Raw genomic sequence first — 20,000 nt, 5'->3', positions numbered from 1 at the left:
TTTTCCGTTTAATCACCGATTCATGTCATGCAAAAACCTTCTGCATTCTTACTGTGATACGTCACCCCAGTTCACATTTCAATGGTATTATATTGTCATACAGCATTAAATTAGCAAGATATGCTCGTATACGGATTAAACGTCATAAATGGTGTGTGCTGCAGTCAAACCGGCAATGTCTGCTCGATAGTCGGATGCTCTAACCACTACACTATTGGTGTTCTGCTTCATTCACATGTATACCCATGGTTCATAGTTACCCGAACACACACCTCAACACTTCACTAACACAACAGGCATCCATTTTCCTGTTGGGAAAACTGCACTACTACACATGTGCCATTCCCTACTGCTCTGGACCGGTGCCACATGTTGACTCACTAAAAGTATATTCAGACCTCCAAAGCCTATAGTCCTGGCACATACGTGTGTTTGATTGTCAGGGTGTTCATGTGGTCATCTGGGTTTAGGCTTGTCTGACTGTGGACCAGGACTGCCCTGTACCCATTTGAAAGTCAGATTTAGCACGTGGGCAAGATTACTCGCAGTGTTAGCATCCTACCTGTGGTTAGAGATGCAGGGATTTTGGCCACCTTTGGCCAGCTTGATATGTCAGCACTTGATAATATGGGTGTTCCACTGCTGTTTTCCTTCGCATTCATTATGAATGTTTTCTTGTTCCCTTGTTCGTTCTGTAGATATATGTATATATATATATATATATATATATGTGTGTGTGTGTGTGTGTGTGTGTGTGTGTGTGTGTGTGTGTGTGTGTGTGTGTGTGTGCGTATATATATATATATATATATATATATATATATATATATATATATATATATATATATATATATATATATATGTAAGGTTGCCACCCTTTGAAATGCCCAAAGTGGGTCATTTTTGGTACAAACATCAGATTTTGCAGGCCGAAACATACCCACAACCAAACCTCACTTTGTTGCCTAAATGACAGCTTATTCTTGTAGCATTTTAGTTGCTTATTCTGTTTCTTATAACATTTAGGTGTTTCAGATACAGAATAACTGTTTTATGCAACTATTACATAAATATAGGAAATAATTTTGTCATTAAATCTCAGGACATCTGCCATTTTACATTATTTGTACAGGATACAACTGCCCAAAGAGGGACAGGTGGTTACCCTATATATATATATATATATATATATATATATATATATATATATATATATATATATATATATATATATATAGATGTATATATGTGTGTACGTACGCATGCATACACATCTATATGATTTAATTACTTTGATCATACTGTTGAATGACTGTGCTGTCTGCTATGTTTGTGATAACATCGAAGTTAGGTATAACTGCCGTGGCTTAGTCTTAAATCACATTGATTGTGATGTGTAGGGTCCTGGTGTCGGGCCTGGCCAATGCGGTTTATTGTGTTGCTGGGCAGAACAAGGGCCTTTGGACAAAGGGTAAGTACAACACTTTTCAGCTGTGGTTTTCTGTTTAACTGCTGATTCACGTCACGCAAAAACCTTCTGCATTCTTACTGTGATACATCACTCCAGTTCACATTTCAATGGTATTATATCATTATACAGCATAAAATTAGCAAGATATGCTCGTATACGGATTACGCATCATAAATGGAGTGTGCTGCAGTCGAACCGGCAATGTCTGCTCGATAGTTGGATGCTCTAACCACTACACTATTGGTGTTCTTCTTCATTTATATGTATACCCATGGTTCATAGTTACCCAAACATACACCTCAACACTTCAGTAACACAGCAGGCATACATTTTCCTGTTGGGAAAACCGCGCTACTACACGTGCCATTCCCTACTGCTTTAGACGTGTCCCATATGTTGGCTCACTCCAAGTATATTCAGATGTCCCAAGCTTATAGTCCTGGATTGTCAGGGTGTTCAATTTGTCTTCCGGTTTTCAGCTCATTCGAATGTTGACTGGGACTATCCTGTACCTGTCTGAAAGTCAGACTTAGCATGGGGACATAGTTATTTCCACTTTTAGCATCCTACCTGTGGTTGGAGATGCAGAGGTTTGCTCACCTCTGGCCAACTTGATATGACAGCACTAAATATTACGGGGGGGGGGGGGTGGGTTCTGCTGCTGTTTCCCTTCACATTTGTTATGACTGCTATATTGTGACCATGTTCATTCTTCATTTATATATATATATATATATATCTGTTTGTACATACACATGCATATACAGCTACATGCTTATTTACATTTCCCATACTGTTGAATGACCGCCACTTACCGTCTCGCATACATGCTTGCATACCCACTTAGTTACATCTGCTTTAAAGCACCTTAATCATCCTATATCCAACTGCCATTATTGTGGCCATCATATAAAATTAGCCCTTGCATGGCTGGGACCCAGGAACAGGAACACCATAGTCACTGGTTTTACCACTAAACCATCTGTGATACATTCTCTATGGATGGTAATTAGGATATATGACTTTACTACAGCCATTCCACAGTACTGGCAACAAATGTGACAGTCAGGTGGTGTACATATGTATAGTGCATGTTACTATTCATATGCTTCTGAGATGCATATGTATACATTTGCAAGTATACATATTTATGAATTGGACACATACTTGACAACTATTTATATGCATGTATGTGTGCTGTGTAGCTATGCGAATATAAATGTACATTTATAGATATATGGCTACATATCTGGAGTTATATATGGCCATGTATATGAACGACCGCATATGGGAGTTACCTGTACAATTTGTATACAGGGGTTGTGTGCATCATTACGACAAGGAACCTGAACAGGGTATACAATTTGTGGACATGTACTATTTGGAAGATGGCTATGGGGATGCTTCATGTGAATATGTGAAAGGTATATATTCCCGATAATGTACGTGGGGAGATGTGCATCATGGTCAGGTGTTTAATCCCGGGTGTAGGTTCTGCAGGACCGGCTGGAGGCTGAGCAGGGTTGTGGACAACTACTGCTCATACAACTAGGGACTGGACATCGTGTTGTGCCACCAAGTCTAATCTTTAGAACAGATACTTATCCCATGAGGGATATCCAATAATTATGGGGACCAATGACCTCGATTCTTTTGGATTTACAAAAATGAGGGGAGGGTTATACATGCAAGGGATACATAGTTAGCAATCCTGAGACTGCCTAGGGTGAGACTTCCTACTAGATATGAGTAGGGGTCACAATGTGCAGATATGGCTGCGCCAAGCTAGCAGCCCGAGTATGGGTGGTTTTGGTGGATGTTCAGGAAGGGGGGGTGTGCTGTGGAGGGGATGATGGGTATTCAATTATTCATCCAGGTGTGTTGGGGTTGGATGGCTCAATTCAGGCCAGACCATTATGTGGGTGTGAGCCGGTAACGTTTCTGTACATGTATATCGCACATTTTAATGTTCATATGTTTGTGTGATTGTGTTCTACAGTATGGCCTGTCAGGTTGTATTGCGGATGTGAATGTTTGTTCTTTGGTTTTCTTTCTGATTCACCCACTGCTCCCTCGTACACCTCCAGTTCACCTATTGTGCATCCGACCCAGTCTTCCCTTGGCGAATTATTACATTACCCGTCACCCCCAACCATATATTCCACACACACCATCCATCCTTTCTCTGGTTGATGGCCCATGGCACAGACAACAGAACACATTGCATACACTACATATCTCTGGTACCAATATGGTTGTGAGGACGACCCTAGCATTTGTGATCTTCCACATGCTGTACTTCACGCACATAGGTACACGCAAATACTTATCTTTCATGACATGGTCAGTAGACCCGGGTAATAACCATTCATCTTTGGGCCGTCCAGACAAGGATGACTTGGACCATGAATAGGCAGATATTGAGCGAATGCTCTGACCATTGGTAGGGTTGCCACCTTTTCAAATGACCAAAGTGGGACATTTTCGGGACACACATCAGATTTTACAGGGCAAAACATACCCATGGTCAGTACAAAGGATAGTACTTTAGTTTTATGCCTAAATGAAAGCTTATTGTTGTAGCAGTTTAGTTGCTTATTCTGTTTCTTGTAACATTTAGGTATTTTACATACAGAAATAACTATTTTATGGAACTATTGCATAAAATATGGGACATAATTATGTCCTACAATCGCAGGACATTTAACATTTTTAATATTTTTTGTAAGGACACAACTGCCCAGAGAGGGACTGTCCCTCACAAAGTGAGACAGGTGGTAACCCTAACCATTGGGCTAGGTTTAGCAAAGGGCAGCGGCACACTAACACGCTGTGTTTCGCTTCCACTTGGTATAACAATCAACACTACAATGGAATATGGGCACGGGGTTTTAAATGTCATTTTTTCGAGAGATGGGGACCCAATATTCAACTACGTGCCTTTGTGTTTACTTTTTATTTTGGTGTTTGCAAAACTGTCTTGTATGCTTTGCATACATTTCAGTATCCATGGACACTGACAGGAGTGATTATTATTAGAGGCAGGTTGTACTAGTCAGCATTTTAGGTTGCACATCTGCAGCTGACATGTTCACACCTCCGTGCAATGCTTAGACACGCCCCCTGCACTCATGCACATTTCCTATGCATGTGGACGTTCTAGCAGTGCACCTTCATTAATATGCATGTGGTGTTGCTGCGCCATCTCTACGCCGCATGGTCGGCGCAAGGCTAACGCCGTCCTTGTGCTGAATTTCATGAATCCTGGGGACTGTCTAAAATAATCACACAAGTCTTTTACATATGAATGTAAAGACTGCATTAAAGGGTTGAGTACAGTATCTAAAAATATAGACATGCCCTCCTTTTAGACCAATAGTGTCTGCATCAGGTAGTGTGACTGAGGGTATGTCTATATTTTTAGATACTGTACTCACTCCTTTAATGCAGTCTTTATATTCATATGTAAAAGACTCATGGGATTTTTTTAGACAGTATTAGAACCTTTGGACAGAGTGGTTCTTTTTCAAGTCAAGATTTATATGTTGAGGAGCGGAGCCTGAATGGCTAACTGAAAGCAGCAGTATTTTAGAGCTCCATATAACTAGTTAAATAAAACAGGAAACATATTTTTTTTCTTCAAAGTATAAAATCTTATAGATAATGGACTATTTACATAATTAGAAATTTTGGTGAAGTTTTACAAATAATTTCCTGTCAAAAAGCTTGGAGATACATTCACTTGTTAAAATGAGCAACTCAAAGAATTCTCACCAGGATGCTGCCTTAAAGAAGGATCTATAACAGATGGCATCTACCTTGCAGGAGTTGTCTTTGAAGATGGATGATTTTAAAGAGAACCTAGAAAACCTTAAAACAAGCAGTTAAAAACAGGCTGACACCCTCAAGGAAATGCTACAACAACACCAGACAAGGATAACAGGAATAGAGGTTTCTCTAAATTACTTAGAAAGCAGACTTAAGGAAGAGGAAACACAGAAAGAACTGCTTCTTAAACAAAACACTTGGTTGGTTAATAAAGTAGATGACTTGGAAAATAGGGAGAGGATAACATCAGGATTTTCGGATTACCTGAAAACACAAGCTGGATCCCTGACTTTTTAAATTTAAAAGGACTTTCCTTTGGCATTGAAAGGGCACACAGAGCTCTTGGAAAACCTGCCACTAACTCAAATTATCATCCTAGGTCAATAATTATCAAATTTCTTTCATAGTTGGACAAGGAACTGATTTTAAGATCTGCTTGGAGGTAGGCACCTCTAAAATATAAACAGAGCCTGATAAGATTTGATAACGACTATTCATCTAGAATAATGGAACAAAGGAAGTGTGGCCAATGATAAAGTTTCTGAAACAAAATAACATAAAGGCACAACTTGCATATCCTCTTAAGATAAGAATACTGTATGCCAATGAGATGAGGACTTTTATTGACTTAGAGGAAGCCTCTTCATTTATTAAAACTACTAATGTGATTACTTTACCAGACGATATAGATTGGATGTCACCTTCTCTCAAGAGAACAAAAGAAACAAATGTCTGGACAAATGTCAAAAAGAAGCAAAAGACTGATACAGTTACAGCCAAATCTCTCAAAGCATCTACTATGATATGAATTGTTTTAACATTACTTTAAAGGACCAATTTTACTGCTTGGAATTTTAAAACAAAGGTAACTAATTACTGGAATCTTTAGCTATATTTTTTGAAAATAGATGACACATGAGAGTTTTCACATTACCTCAGATATGTAAAACAGGGTACTTTTCTTTCACAAAAGGAGGGTTATATAGCACATAAAATATTTATACGGTAAATCAAAATACATAATATATGTGTATTTTCTCTTAATTTTCTCTTTTCTTTCTCTCTTTTCTCTTTTCTCTTTATTTATTTTAACTGCATCTTGTCTCCCTTTCTAAATTCTCTCCTATTTACTATACTAATATAGTCTGTATATATTTAATAACTCACTATCTATACATAGATAAATAATAGTCTAAAATAATCTAGTTTTAAGGTAGACTAATTGGAATAGTGAACTTAATTAATTATTATTACAATATTTATTAGATTAATGATAGTCACTGTTATGCTTATTGGGATTGGGGACATGTTTGTGATTAACTCTGAAATGTTCCATTCATCTACATATGTCCTTTTAATTATTTCCTTTTAGTATTAACAAATACATAAAAAAAGGAGGGAAAAATGTACTGTTGGTTAAGTGAAGTGAAGCTTTCTTCATATTCTGTTTGCGTTGCCATAGCAACAGGAAACAATTGCTGCAGTTTCTAAGGACACTGTGAACCTGCAAAGTGCATTTAGCCTCACAGATAACAAATAATAAGAAAGAGTAATGTTGTCTAGTTATTAAAATGAAAAACAACCTAAGCAAGTTAAAATAAATACATAATAGGACTATTTGTATATATTTTATGATTCATCCTAATAGGATTACATATTCCTGGAAACACAACTGAAATGTTCCTAAACTACATGTGCACTGAAATGTAGCTGCTTGATTAAAAAATAAGCCATGGTGGTGCAGCGGTAGCATTGTCACCTCAGAGCAAGAGGTTCTCCCATTCGATTCTCAGCTGGAGCTCCTTCTGTGTGGAGTCTGCATGTTCTACCCATGGTCGAGTTGCGGTCAAAAGACATGCATGAATGGGCCTGCCTTCATTGAAGGTTGGGCGTCAGGCTGGCAACTCAGCATCGTAAAAATCAACTGCCAATCATTAGTGGACTGGTGTTCCACAGTGGTGACCCCTAACCGAGAAAAGCCGAAAGAAGAACAACTCAGTTTAACATGCTGATTTTGCAAGCTGTCTGCACTGTAAAAGTTATATTTTATATGTTACTTGAAATTGTCAGTCTCTAGAGCTTATGAAAAGATACTGATTACTTTTTGCAACATGTTATCTTCGCAGTTACCTCACACTCTGTACAACCTCACTTGGTAACTGATAGCTATTCATTTAAAATATCAGTTTAAATATTAAATGTGCCCTTGAAATGCTATTGACATTTTGAAAAAATATAATCTGAACTGTAAAATGAATGACTTGAAAGAAGTGAAGTAATGCATAGATTTCAAAGAAAGTTCTTGACACTACAGTAAAAGTAAAATATATATTCACAAGGAAGTATTGAAATGTTTTAGTCTTCCAGTTAAAATAGCTTACTGTCAACCCTTTGCAATATCAGAAAGTTTGAAGAGTTAGGAAATTGCTATTCTTTGTCTTTGTAATGATTATTAGACAGATGTTAGACTCTGCTTAGTTTAATGAATTGTGACATATGTTTATGAGGAAAAGTGGACTCAGTTACTCACATTCCTGGAAACTCAACTTAAATGTCCCCAAATTACTTGTGAATTAAATGAAACTGCCTGATTAATAAGCAGAATGTACTTTAACAACCTGAATCCATAAGCTATCTGCTCTATATATGCTACATTATATATGTCACTTGCATATGACAGTCTCTAGTGCTTACGAAAAAATACATATTATTTTTGCAACATGCTATATTTGCATTAACCATACATTCTAAACTAACTCAATTGGCAACTGACAAGTTATTTGAAATATCAGTCTAAATATTAATTGTGCCCTTGAAATATTGTTTCCGTTTTGACAAAACAAAACATGAATTGTAAAATGAATTATTTGAAGAAGTGAAGTATTGTACAGATTTCGAAGACAGTTACTGACACTACAATGTAAGTTGAAATGTATACATGCAAGGAAAATTTGAAATGCTTTATACTTTTAGTTAAAATAGCTTATCGTTAACTTTTTGCTTTATCAGAAAATTTAGAGCTAGGAAATTATTTCTAATTTGTCTTTATAATGTTTACTAAAGTGATGTTAGTCACTGACTTGTTTAATGGATTGAGAGTCATGTACAAGATGGACTACTGAATGTTATTTCTGTTTACCTATGCTTGCTGAATTTCTTTTATTAGTACTGATTTAAAACAAGGGAAAGAAAGGGAAGAGAAATCTCTGTTTTTTGGTCAAGGGAGGAGAGGCTTAAGAGTATTCTAACTGCCCCGAGAACTCTCTAAAATGCTCTTAATACTGTTTGATTAATACCTAACGTAAGTCTTGATTACCATATAGGTACCTACACATTCATTCTAGACCTGATGTGATTACCCATTCTGTAAGCAGGAGGTGCCCTATGCAGGATGGGAATTGCCAGGGTGTTCATAGTTCATTCTTAGACTCTGATTTGTAAATCTAGAAATATGTAAAAGCACTGCACACTAGAATGTAGGGCGCCTCTACCACTGATAAGCCATGTATTTTCATAAGTGTAAGTCGAAGTTGGTGAGCTGAAGAGTGGGAAAGTAAAGGAAGACAGTACACCTGCAGTAAATTCATATTTCATTGGTAATCACTCATTGTCTCTTGTAGAGTCCTTTTAGTCAAATTATTTTAGTAATAATCTATTTGCTGTTGGCTTTATTTATTTATTTATTTATTTATTTATTTGCAGTTGATTTACCAGGATAGTCCATTGGGCCAAAAAGAACCCGTTTTCAATGGAGTCCTGGGGAGAAAAGCTCCAGTACAGAAAAATTGGGTACATACACAAGATTGCTAAATAATTATACAAAATGGTAGATAATAGTCATGGGGAGAAAAGCTCCAGCATACACAAAATTAGGTTCATACACAAGATTGCTAATATTTATACAAAAGTGGTAGATAAAACATTTAAACTCAAAGTTCAAAAACATACAGAACAATAAAAACAAAGAGGATTAATGTGAAGTAAATGAGCTTGGAAATAATGTGAAATACATAGCAGAGGAGTTTTGCAGAAGGAACATAAAAGTACCTTATAGGGTGGATACAGAGGGAACGCAAGCTTTGTTAGGTAAAGTTTGGTACCGTAAGTATATTGGTGGTAAGGATGTAATGTATTTATGAGGGGTGGGAGCAAGAGCAATCCCATTGGGAACTTAGATGTGTGTGAAGCTGTTTTTTGAACATGTAGTGGTTAGAGGTGGTACGAATGGATGGTGGGAGTGAGTTCCAGAGACGGGAAAGGTTACAGGATAGTAAGTGTTTACCTGGGGGGTAAGATGGTTTATGAATTACCAGTAGGTTTTGATTGTTGGACCTTAAGACTCTGTTTGGTAGGTGCATTTTAAAGGCAGAAGACAGGGAGGGACAAAGAGGGGTTGAGAATGAGCTTATGAGCTAAGGTCAGCTGTATATAGATGAGATGATTAGATAGTTCGAGCCAATTTAGTTTTGGAGAGAGAAACAGTGGTGGGTGGATGATCTGTGGCTATTTTGAATTTGGCAATTTTGTTATAGCAGGAGGAAAGCTGGTTTTTAGTGAGATCTGAAGATTAGTCAATAATGGAGCCCCATAGAGAAGAGAGGGGATAAGAAAGGAGGAGGCGAGTGATTTTGGAGGAGCTAGTAAGATACTGATTCTGACGGTAAAGCATACCTAGTTTTTGATGAGTTTTTTTAATATTAAGTTGTAGATGAGAGTTGAAATTAAGCCGGTTGTCGATTTGAACACCTAGTAGCTTAGCTTCAGATACCAGTTCCAAGGGTGAGTTGTCTTGGCTGGTAATAGAGAAAGAGTTTATGTCGAAGGAAGTGGATTTGGAGGGGGTAAATACCATTAGTTTTGTTTTGGAGGCATTGAGTGCTAAGTGATTTGTTTTCATCCAATCTTCAGTAATTGAGAAAGCTTCTTGTGTGAGTTTTTGGAGTGAAGAGGAAGAGGTGGCAGAGCAGATAATGGTAGAATCATCTGCGTATTGGATGATATTAGCAAATGGAATAGATTTGTGGAAATCATTGATGAATATATTAAAGAGGAGGGGACCAAGAATAGATCCTTGGGGAACTCCAGTGGGGGTACTAAGGAACGAGGAAGTGGCCTTCTTCTATATTACAGCTTGGTATCTGTTAGATAAATAACTGGAAAACCAATCTATGGAGGAGGGAGAGAGGTTAAGTTGTGACAGTTTGGATAAGAGTAGGCTGTGTGAGATAGTGTCGAAGGCTTTGGAGAGGTCAAGTAATAGGGTAGAGACAATGTGGCTGTGATCGCGAGCTCTGTTTACAATCTCAAGAAAGGACAGGAGGGCTGTCATGGTACTATGATTTGGCCTGAATCCGAATACTTATTTAGTATATGCTCCTCTGTTGCATTTAATTTATCATCTGATATGTTTGGGATCTCTTAAGGGTAACTAAATATTGAATATTTTCTAAGTCAACATAATAATTGTTTACACTACTAACATTCCATCCTAATATATAAAATACTATAGAACAATAATAGAATAATATAGAATTTCATATCTCTTTTAAGAAAATTCTCCATATAATAATTTAACATATGGAGCTCAGTTGATATTGTTGGTTAAAGGTATGAGTGATAACCCAATAGATATATCTTTATCTATTAGATTATGAATGACTTTCATTCCATGTTTAATGGGAAATTCATATTTACTTGTATTTGATACTTTAGAATTAATGTTTTATAGAAGTACTTTTTTAAAGCCTGACCAAAATTGTACCCTAATTGTATTTAAAGAAGAACAAACATTAAATTACACTCCCAAGTTTGCACACATAAAAATAACATTCAGTGTTATCAGAGAATATGGTATAACTACTACAATCAAAATAAAAAAAAAGAAGCAAAAAGTTTCTTCCAACAATAACTTGAAATGGATTTAACATTCTTATCATTAAATACTAATGGCTTAAATAATGCAAATAAAAGATGAAACTTACTAATATATTTAAATCTAAATAAGGCACAAATAGTATTTCTCCAGGAAATGCATTTTAAGACTAATGATACCTTTATTTGGAACCCTAAGGACTATACAGTCTTAGCTCAATCCTCCTATAGAACAAAGGCAAAAGGAGTATCAATTCTCTGGAAGAAAAATATAATCACTCCAAATGTTATTTTTAAATATGAAGACAACATAGTTCTACTAGCATTTGTTATAATTAAATTTAATAACAGAATATGGACCTTAGCTAATCTATATTGGTTTCCAGGAATTGGAGCAGGAACAGTTAAAAAACACCTAGATTTTATTTCCAACAATTATAAAGGAAATCTTATACTGGGAGGAGACTTTAATTGTACCTTAAAAGCTTCTGAAACCACCAAGAAGTCTTTTTGCATAGCAACTATTTCAAAATCCTTAAAAATTGGATTGATTCATTTAATTTAATTTAATAGACACTTTTAAAGTAAAAGATGATAAATCCTTATTATTTTCCCATAAAGACCATAAATTTGGAACACAAACCAGAATAGACAAATTATTCGTAGTTCAAGATTTACAAACAAAAATCCTCAACTTCTCAATAGTTCCATGCCCCTTCTCAGATCATGACTCTCTGATAATGAAGCTCCAAATAGAGTTTAAACCTTTAATCATCTCAACTAGAATTCCATCATATATCACAAAAATTAAAGAATTCAGACCCTGGATGTTGTCAGAACTACAATTATTTCTTGAAATTAGTAATACAACAGAAATCAGTAGAGTCATGGTTTGGGACTCATTAAAAGCGTATTTATTTGGTAAGACCCTTAGCTGGTACAAAAACAAATTAAGAGAGTGGGAGTCTGAATCATTAGACTTGCAAACCAGACTCTTGACCCCAAAATCTAAAGAAAACATCAGAATTGTCCAGAAGTTAAAAAAGAAACAGAGTAATTAAATAAAAAATATAATGAAATTCTAACATACAAAACTTGTCTAGTCTTGGAAAAATTTAAAATAAACTCATTAGCCACCTCCCACAGATATCTACATAACTTATCTACAAGAATTAAAATACAATCTAAAGCAAATAACATTAGTAGTATATATATCATGAAAAGAAAGGAAAAAAAGTATCAAATATAGGAGACATCCTTGAAGCATTTCAATTGCATTATATGGAACACTTAAAAAAAAAGATTTAGATGCCAACCAAATAAACTTAGATACAAATCGTATCAATATAAGAAAAATTCCCAAAAACTTAAAACAAGACCTACAAAACCTATATCCTACAAAGAAATTGTTGACAAGATTAAAAAAAAAGTAAATCTAACAAAGCTCCAGAGATAGATGGTATAATTGTGGAAATTTACAAACTCTTCCCTTCAACAGTAATCTCCCTTTTTCATAAAACTTTGTTAGAAGTCCAGTCAGAAGCAAAAATACCACTCTCATGGAAATATTCTCTCATAACACCAATTCTAAAGGATAATAAACCATCAGACCTTTGCACCTCGTACAGACCTATATCATTACTGAATAATGATTACAAAATATTAATGTCAATCCTAGCTAACAGAATGAAAATCCCACTTTCAAAGACAATTAATAATGATCAAACTGGATTTTTATATAACAGGCACACACATGATAATTTTAAAAGGATACTTACTCTTATAGATTATGTGAATAAAGAAGATAGAGAAACACTTGTAATCGGATTAGACATAGAAAAAGACTTTGATTCCTTCAACTGGGAATATCTATTGAAAACTTTAGCATTATTTGAATTTCCTCCTCCCTTCATCTTATTACTAAAAAACATATATATTAATAACGTAGCCTACATTAAATTAGGTCCTTTCACCTCAGAATCTATTCATATAACGAAAGGTACTAACAAGGATGCCCCCTTTCTCCTATTTTATTTGCTTTGGCTATAGAAATACTTGCAGAAATAATACACAATAATCCAAGAATAAAAGTAATAGAGGTCTATGACCAGTACATATCTAAAATAATGCTTTTTGCTGATGATATTTTATTAACTCTATCAAACTCCAGAGAGTCATTAGGAGAGCTAGAAGTAGTAATGGAGAAATTTTATAAGATTTCAGGTCTACACTTTAATAGAGCAAAATCAAAATTTCTATTTTTAAATAAGAGAAAAGAACTACAAGTTACAGATAAATTCATCATAGGAAAACAAGAATTTACGCTAAATTATTTAGGAATGGTGTTATGCAAAAATATAAATGAAACAATATTAATAAATCATAAAAACATTATTGAAACAATAAAAATGCATATAGAAAAGTGAAACAAAATTATATTAACTTTTGAAGACAGATTGCAATTAATAAAAATGGTCTTATTGCCAAAAATACTATATGTAGCATTAGCAATACAGTTAATTCCTGAAAGATGCATGCTTAAAGAAATAAACTCATGTTTAATAAAATTTTTATGGTATCCCAAAAAGAATAGAGTAGCTCTAACTCATCACATTATACCCTGGAAACAAGGAGGACTGAACTTCCCAGAAATAGAAACATATATAAAAGCATCCGTGCTTAAAACTACAATAGACTGGATAAACCCAAATTATTTTGCCAACTGGAACGGATTAACAACAGCTATATTAACAAATGAATTTAATCTGTTAAAAAATGTAATAGTAGACAAATCAAACAAACCCTGGTAGATACTATGCATAAGTATGCAATATAATATAACAAAACCTTCTAAAACAACAGTGATTAATCATTACATCAATTCCTTTAGGAAACTTATCAATGCAAACATAGATCTAAAACTTTGATTTGACCTTTTAACCCCATTTACCATCACTAAGAACTTTCCTCACAAAATATATAGGGAAACAATAACCTCCTGGGAACAAAATGGATTCTTATGCTGGTTTCAATGTGTAAATAAATTAACCCCGGCATTCATGAAGCTCGGCGCAAGGCCGGTGTAAGGCCTGCACCGGCGGTGCAGTGAATAGTCGGCGTAGTAGCGCCATATGCATAGTAATGAGTGCGCGCCGCAACCACAGACACATGCGTAGTGTACGTGAGCGAGCCCAAGTAGGATGCGTCCGGAGGCGTGGCTAAGCCGGCAGGCGATGAGCAACCTAAAGTGCTGACTGCCACAGTCCGCCCATAATAGTAATGGCACCAGCCAGGGCCCGTGCAGAATGAAACGCACGCAGAGTATGCAACATAGTACCCGTCCCAACAAAACGGAGAAGCAAACACAACCCACGAAGCCCTAAGTGTACCCGTCCAAGGAACAAAGGATACGCGTAATACTGTGTTCGTCCCGCAATGCACTGTCAGTGGGCATACCCAGAGAAGGTGTACAGCAGCATGTCAGCGCGCCGCACCGACATAGGAGTAGCGAGTAAGGTTACCACCTGTCCCACTTTGCGAGGGGCAGTCCCTCTATGGGCAGTTGTGTCCCGATAAAAAATATTAAAAACAGCAAATGTCGCAAGATTGTAGGACATAATTATATCCCATATTTTATGTAATGGTTGCATAAAATAGTTATTTCCGTAACTAAAATACCTAAATGTCACAAGAAACAGAATAAGCAACTAAACTGCTACAAGAATAAGCTTTTATTTAGGCAAACAAGTGAAGTTCTATGCTTTGTACTGACCGTGGGTATGTGTCGGCCTGTAAAATCTGATGTGAGTCCCAAAAATGTCCCACCTTGGCCATTTGAAAGGTGGCAACCCTAGTAGCGACATGGCCATGGTCACCAGGGTTACCAACTGTCCCACTTTGCTATGGACAGTCCCTCATTTGACAGTTGTGTCCCGCCAAAAATCGAAAAATGGCAAATGACCTGAGATTTCGGACAAAAATATTCCCTCAATATACCTCTAATAGTAGCATAAAACATATATTTTGTATATGAAACACATACATGGCATAAGAAACAGAATAAGGAACCCAAATGCTACGAGAATAAGCATATATTATGGCAAAAAAGTGAAGTTCTGTCATCTCTTCTTGCTGTGGGTATGTGTTGTCCTGCAAAATCCGATGTTTCCACAAAAGATGTCCCACTATGGGCATTGGAAAAGGTGGCAACCATAATGGTCACAAGCAGTAGTGAGAGTACACAGCCGGGTAGCCGTGTCGACATAACAACAGGAAGGAACCAAGATACCCTAAATACAGGCAAACATGTGCATAGCAACATGTACAACAACCAGCAACGTGTTCGTCGCATACACAGGACGGCGTATGTCTAAGCGTAATATCCAGAAGCAGAACCCATGCATGCAAATGTAATACACAATAGCCCCATTATAGCATGTAAGTCCCACCCATGTACGACCGTGCACCCAACCCAGCTAGCAGCCTTGCGCAGCTACACACCTACACACAATGGGCATACCTGAAATGTGGTAAGAAGTATCGTTTTAGGCAGTGCCACGCTGGCAAATATGTACCCCACATGTCACCAACCCACCTCAGGTACAGATATGCAAATGGCTGCATGTGAATGTGTCGGCAGAATGTGTACATCCCGCATGTGGTATGGACCTGTCCAAACCCTATAGGCTTGCACACGCCACGGTGCACATAACTGTACACATGTGGACAAGTCGGGATGTTGAACCACCGCACCGATGATTAGCTATGCAGACAAGTCAAACACATATAGCGGAACATGTGCCTACCAAACAGGACGTCCTAACAGGGTGCCACAGGCACAGAAGGGGAAGGTGGCACATCACATGTGGAGAGTAGCGTTGCCGGATGGCCAAACACCCACGGCCAAGGTAAAGGATGGAACAACATGCATATGGCCGGATGGATGTTGTTAGAAAAATATATATAGAAACACATATGAAGTGCCAGTTTAGAAGCAAAATACTATATAATGCATTGAATTGTACTGTACAATATGGCAGTAGAAATGATCATGCATGTAATTGGTGAAGCTTAGCTGCAGTGTGATCGAACTCTGACCCTGGCAGTAACCAGTTCAGCTGGCTTATGTCTCTCAGCATTAATTATCTGCTGGGTTACAGAAAAATAAATGTATGTACATGTATAACTTCCTCCCTTCCACTGAGGAGGATGGTTTGTGAGCTCTATCGAAGATAGAGTACAACTCCTTACCAGAGAGACAAAGGAACGTATTAAGAAATGAACTGACTATTGTATCGGAACAGTCCAGGGTCCTTGAAAGAGCAACAATTACAGAAGGACACTGTAATTGACCAGGTGCCTTGCAAGGCTGTGTTATTCTCATGTTAAAACATTTTAAAAGCATTACCTCAGCACCCTCGTATGAATAGAATATTGCGGACCATAGTGATGGAAATGCCCTGTGACTGACCACGTCAGTAAGGTGGGCAAAAGCTGATTGTAAACACTATATAAACAAATTGCTTCCTGTATAGAGTCAGACAAAACTCTTATACTTGTACTGTATAGTTTTTTGCCTCCCGGTGTACACTACTAAAACGTTGTGAACCTGAGCTTCCTGTGTTATTGACTGTCATTCAGAAAAGCCTACTGATTTCTACAGTCTGGTTTTAACAACTTATTTGACATTGTGGTCCTTCTTAGCCGGAATTCCCTTGGTAAGCTACAGGTCAGAGTGCATGGGTGGTCAGACATCTGCGCAGGAGAAGTTGCCTAAATGGTTCTTCCTGAGTGAAAAGACCTCCGACTGAATTGTTGTGTGTAAAGAGGCTGTCCACTGTCTGATCTGTGGCTGAAAAGCGGAAAACTGGATCCCAAGAAGAAAACATGTAGTCATAAACGGGAGGCTCAGGTAAGGAGAGTTTGCCTCTTTGTCTCTGTTGTAGATCAGGGACCAGGCTACATTGATATCGTGAGATCCGCGTTTGACGGGTGATGCGAAGTATATGCAATTGCAGAGAGCACATAATGTGAGATATTCTGCAAAATGGGGTAATAAATATGACATTGATGGTATATTAGACAAAATATCGTTAGTGAAACATTGGAATCACTTAAAATGTGACGCAGATGTTCTAGGGTTACCACCTGTCCCACTTTGCGAGGGACAGTCCCTCTTTGGCCAGTTGTGTCCTGCAAACAAACTGAACAAATGGCAAATGTCCTGATATCTTAGGACAAAAATATCTCCTATATTTTCTTTAATAGTAGCATAAAACAGTTATTTTGTATCTGAAACACCAAAATATTATAATAAACAGAATAAGCAACTCAAATGCTACAAGAATAAGTTGCTATTCTGGCAAAAAGTAAATTGCTGTCCTGTGTACTGGCCGTGGGTATGTTTTGCCCTGCAAAATCCGACGTTCCTAACACAAATGTCCCACTTTGGGCACTTGAAAGGTGGCAACCCTAAGATGTGCAGGCTAAAAACAGCGACAACTGGGTATCCCTCAAGCACATAGGTGGATTGAGGTAGTGAACCGAAGGAACAGAAGACTAAAAATGCAAAGCATCATCGAGACAAAGAAGATAATAATACAGTAGTAGTGATGCCCCCCCACCCCCTCCGATACCACATCCAGGATATGAAGCGGGAGGGCAGGTTAGTCCCCACGTTATCCTGTGGCAACAGAGGTATCACAACAACCAATTGTAAGAGAAGCTATTGAAACCACATCCCGAACACGTAAAATACCTAGGGACACTCAACTAAGAAGAGAGTCACTAGAACAGAGTGAGGAAATCTGTCAATTAATTGAAGTACCGAACCCTCAGGCAGGACAGGAAGGCCAGGACCCAACTCCTTAGTGTATAGACCGTGGACACCGTAAGATATCCGGAAAGTCACAGAGGGAATTCCCCATCCACAAAGTAATCACTATTCACCATGCAATACCCCTGTATCTCCTGATAGAAAAGCAAACGGGGAATGGCAGATGGTACAGGATTTACAAGCTGTAAATCATGTAATAATACCTAGGGTACTGATGGTGCCAGACCCACACACTATATTGAATGCTATGAACCCGCAACAGAAGTATCTTACCGTGGTACATATAAGCTATGCTTCCTTTTCAATACCTATACATCCAGATAGTCCGTATTGTTTTGCATTTACATTCAGGGTAACAGATACAGCCATACCCGGCTATCGCAGGATACTGTGAAAGTCCAACGATATTCGCACAGGAGATGGCTAGCAACATGCCGGGTTTACTCCACCCGGGGCAGTCAAGTTCTACTTTATGTGGATGATATCCTGCTTGCCCGTACCCAGCAGCAATGTAGGGAAGATACAATAGCATTACTGAAATATTCAGCAGAACAGGGACATAAATTAAACAAGCATAAATTGCAAATACGGAGAATACAGGTCAAGTACCTGGGATATGTGGTATCCAAGGAGGGTAGAACATTAGATGACGATAGGAAGGCAGCAATTTCACAAGCACCCAAGCCAACTACCAAGAAGGGAATGATGTCCTTCCTGGGCCGACTAACTTTGGTCGGGCTGGTTACCAAACTATGCTTTTGAATCGGCTCTATTGTCTGCTTTAATCTTTAATACACCTATGGCAGCACAAGATATGCTACACTGGATTCCAGTAGCAGAAACAGCTTTCTGCAGACTAAAATGATTGATAGCTTCAACATCTGTTTTAGGTCTCCCAAATAATCATAACAGATGTTTTCAGACTGTAGATTGTAAGCAGGGATATATGACGTCAGTCTTGACGCAACAGCATGGAAGTAAGCAACGCCCCATAGCTTACTACTCATCGCAGTTGGACCCAGTGGCATGGTCATTGCCACATTGTGTACAGGCAGTTGTTGCAGCAGCCATGGCAGTACAGGCCTCGGCATCAATGGTATTATTCCACCCTCTCACTGTGAGAGTGCCTCATGCAGTTGCGATAATTTTGCTGCAAGGGAAAATAGCATTCCTGACCCATGCTAGACATCTTTCTTGTTTGACCATACCCCTGAGTCAACTTCATATGGTGATTGAACATTGTACAACATTAAACCCATCAATGTCACGTCCGACACCTGTGTATGGCACACCACACAGTTGCCTACAGGAAATGGAGCAAATAACTTTACCCAGACAGGATATTACTGATATACCCTTAGATGATGCAGAGGTGACAGTTTATGTGTACGGATCATGTAGAAAGAGTCCTACAGGAAAGAATCAAGTAGGTTATGCAGTAGTTATTGATAATGAGATTATAGAAGCCCAACCCCTGCAGCATAACTTGTCTGCTCAAGCAGCAGAATTGATAGCTTTAACACGTGCTTGCACTCTAGCGAAAAACAGATGTGTGGACATTTATACCGATAGTCAGTATGCTGTCTCTACAGTGCATGTTTATGCACAGCAGTGAAAGAATAGGGGAATGATAACATCCACTGGTAAACCGATTAATCATGCGCAATTGATCTTGACTTTATTAGATCCCATTCAGTTACCTACTAAAGTAGCTAATTGTAAATGTGCAGCTCATACAAAGCAACAGGATAAGATTAGGAAAGGTAAGGCACGAGCTGATGCAGCTGCAAAACAAGCAGCCTCACACTCAGAAAGTGTCTTTTTGAATGAGGAATGACAATCCTCAGAGATTCTACATTTAGAAATGTTAGAAACAATGCAAACATCAACTACGAAAGCAGAAAAGCAGACGTGGGTAAGACGAGGAGCAATCCTTGAAGACGGACTGTACATCTCCAAAGTGAGAAAGCCAATATTAACGTCTAATTTAAGACG

Source organism: Protopterus annectens, chromosome 5.part0 (assembly GCF_019279795.1).
Source record: "Protopterus annectens isolate FY-2018-M chromosome 5.part0, PAN1.0, whole genome shotgun sequence".
NCBI lineage: Eukaryota > Metazoa > Chordata > Ceratodontiformes > Protopteridae > Protopterus > Protopterus annectens.
This window is presented reverse-complemented; position numbering follows the sequence as displayed.